This window comes from Dendroctonus ponderosae, unplaced genomic scaffold (genome assembly GCF_020466585.1).
Source record: "Dendroctonus ponderosae isolate FM_Combo_2020 unplaced genomic scaffold, Dpon_F_20191213v2 Dpon_F_20191213_1, whole genome shotgun sequence".
Classification (NCBI taxonomy): domain Eukaryota; kingdom Metazoa; phylum Arthropoda; class Insecta; order Coleoptera; family Curculionidae; genus Dendroctonus; species Dendroctonus ponderosae.
The window spans coordinates 31138732-31142370 of record NW_026017110.1 but is presented as its reverse complement, the minus strand read 5'-3'; the positions used below and the strand labels follow the sequence as shown (position 1 = coordinate 31142370).

Below are 3639 nucleotides of genomic sequence, written 5' to 3'. Positions count from 1 at the left end.
TATTTTGATAAATTATTTATATAAAAATAATACACTATTTAGTAACAGAGTATAAAAAATATTTGGTCTACTTACATGTAGATTAATAGTTCTATAGTACTGAATTTTCAAAAAGTCCAGTGGTCCAGAAATCTGATAAGTCAGTCTTTGTATGGAAATATTGGAAAACATTTATTTATAATGGGCGCATTTTTATTTAGAATCGACAACTTTAGATGTAATTGGCGTTTGTATTTCTCGAAGCGACTTGTTAAAGAGTGTTCTCATATCATAGTTGGGTTGCAATAACTTTTATTTGCTTTATTGCAAAACATTTATTAAATCGTTTTATTTTAATCCGTGATAAATGCTTATCATTTTACCTTTGTGAGCTTTTTCGTGTCGCAGCAGATTTTGTATATATTATTTTCTTATTGATTTGATATCAGTAAGATTTATGTTGTAATTAATTGTAATATATAACGTTTGTGCGTTCTTGAATGTTAACGTTCGAGTATAAAGCGACAAATGTTCTTAAGTAAGTTTAATTGTATATAATGAATTTTAGTCATTTAGTAATATTACATTGTGTAAATAATTTTAAAACGATGAGCACGATTTGCGCGATTTTGTAATAAATACATACAATCAAGTAACTTACTCAGAAATTAAACACGACAAAGCTGTTTCATCTAAACATATATAGCTTGAGTTTGCTATTTTATTGAAATTTAATTAGACTTTTTAAAGTCGAAGATTTAAATATAAGTTTCATTGGTCTCCTTACAAGTAATTGCATTAAATGTGAAATAGTTTAAAACACTTTATTTGAACAATAAAAATGAAAATGATATTAGCAACGAGAAGTTATATACAAAAAGTATCTATACATTGCTTAGGAACTATTGTAACTTTATTACAGTCTGATATTTTGTACAGTTGAATATTTAAAAAGACATAGTAGTCTATAACACCGTCAATGAAAACTAAATTGTCTGTTTCATTGGATGACATGCACCCCCCCATAAAGAATTCTCGTCTCCATCATTGTAGAACAAATATTTTCCATTTTTAATACTGTATTTTTTTCTCCAAACTTTATCCCGACAATCTGACCGAAAATAGTTATGCTTTGTTCTCGGCGGATAATTTAAAAAAATGATTATTTCGTAGCCACAAAATTTGGGCCGTTTAAAAAGACAGAATTCATCACGTCTTCTATTAGAGATTGATAAGGTGTACTCTTGTTTAAGTACTCTGTTTTTAAGGAACGAACTCTTTATCAAAAGGTAAAAACAAATAATTTTCGATAGATCTAGTTACGAGTTCCAACGTACGATGAAACAAATAATGTGAAGAACTGGTAACGCATGCATTTCAATGTACAATATCCAACAGTCTTTAAATATCAATAACATCCTAGCTATTTACACACATTTAAATTAATGACTAACAAGTATTTAGACAATCGAAAGTGCACATCGCAACTGGTTCAAACAGTTCTGCACGCTCTCAAGACCTATCTGCCACTCCTTGGCCAAGAGTGCTGGCCATTGGATTTGAACATATGAGCTTCCTGTTCCTATTTTAACATTTTAGACATATCCTTGTTTATTAAATTCTTGCGTATGTAATGTACCGGAATTAAAACTACAAGTTTGTGGATATAGATATCTACGTTTTGTTTAATGAAAAGTGACTCATTCAATACCTCTTGCATCCCAAATGACTAATAGGCAAATTTTAAATGCTTTTACCTCTCTTAGCGAACATTAACCAGCCTGCTTTATTGCAAATCCTATAATTGAAATAAAATTATAACATTAATGTTCTTAAAAAGTAATTAATGTATTCTATATAGTTTTATTTTTATTGCCAAAGAAATATAACATTTTAAAAGTCTATAGTGCAATTAAAAAATGTAATTTTCATTATTATCTTGCTAAAATGTTATTATTTAGTTTCCAAAATTCATAAAACTTTGATTCCCTGGGAGGATTTCTTAACATTTTTGTATTCGCAAACCACTTTCAAAATGTGGGAAATAATTACAGGAAAACAAAGCTGGAGAATATAAAATAATAATAAATATAGCTAAAGGATTTGGGGAAAGCTCTTCTACATTTTGCCATTAATTGTTATATTAATAAATTATAGTAGGCATGCTTGCCATGAATCCCTGGCGATCTTGACATGAACCACTGCTTAAGAGACCATGTATTTATTATAATATAGACTAGACAAAGTCGCACAAATCTAAAGTAGACCTTATTTTTAATTTATTTAGGCACGTATTGCAAGAAGAGAATGATTTATTAGCCAGTGTTGCGTAATAAATGCCACGTTTTCATTAAAAGTTTGCCCAGTGTATAGGGATGAAGTTGTACGTTTTCCATAGTGCAAAATAAAGGTCTCAGAAACGTTTTTTGGTTTAGATGCCCTAAAAACTCCTCGATATCTAGCGCGGCCAGTCTCACTCTTTTCACCGTTCTCGGGATTTCGATTTTTCCTTGTACTCCTACGGATACTTGTAAAAAACAAGTAGTGAATTATAGCTAGTACTTCGAGGCAAGCACAACAATATCACAAAATTCCAGGCTTGAAAATTTGAAGCGCTTAAAGGGTACTGTATGTTTCCTAATGTCAGCTATTGGGATTGGAAAAAGTTTATTTACTGATTGCTCAATTATAAATACATAGAATAAGTGTAGGATTTTGGATGTCACAAGCAAGCACTCCCAGGACATATTTCGAGCATATTAGTTCTAGAGGTGTGATAAACGGTTATTTTTCTGTAACAGGTCCAATCCAGTTTAACTTTGGTAATAGGTTTTAATATGCGGTTCCAAAAGTAACATGTTACTTTTTAAAATTTTCATTAAAAATGTGCAATGATAGTAGAAATAGTGATGATATACAGGGTGATTCACAACCTTATTGACACAGAACATGGGAGTGTAGAGTAGCACAAAACAAGTCAAGGACCCCAACACGCGATTATTCGGAAACCTCTGGACAAAAAGCAACTACGTAGTAACTAATATAAAGGTAATTGAACGCCCTTTAAAACGATGTGCCGCTTGACCCCCCTTCCCATTTAAGATTCTAAGGGTGACATCTACCCCTGCTAGGGGGTTGAAACAAGGAGGCTAAAAATGTTAATTTAACGTGTCCGTCTTACAAATCAAATTGTAGATTGTAAAAAGGGTGGGAAGCTTTCAAATTGACACTCTGGATAACCGTATTAGGTAAATATTGCACAGTATTTTGTTGTTTTGTCCATGGAATCCTTTTATTACTCTATGTGGCGGTTTTCCTCTAAGTTTTTCTGTAATCGTATCGGTACGTACTAGTACTGATTACTGGATCCGATTACTAGTTACTTTAGTTACCAGTTAGTCTGAGCGAGTACGAATAGTACTTTTTTTGAAAAATTTTCGATATCAAAATTGAAGGTGCTTTATTATTGAGCAAAAATCATATTTTCTAATATACCTCGAATACGAATCGAAAAAAATCTGATGATTGCGTTTTAGGGTTTGATCCAAGCAGAACTTATTGAAGAATATCTTTCTTTTCTAAACTGTATCATAAAAAGTTGCCCATATGATGCGAACTTACGTAGAAAACACTGTATGTAACATGTAATAACGAGGGTTT

General features: G+C 31.4%; 1 protein-coding gene across 2 annotated transcripts in view; it reads left to right on the top strand.

Moving 5' to 3' along the window:
* Positions 1-3639, top strand: part of LOC109540802 (breast carcinoma-amplified sequence 3 homolog) — a 49942-nt gene that overhangs the window by 39248 nt on the left and 7055 nt on the right. The window lies entirely within an intron of this gene.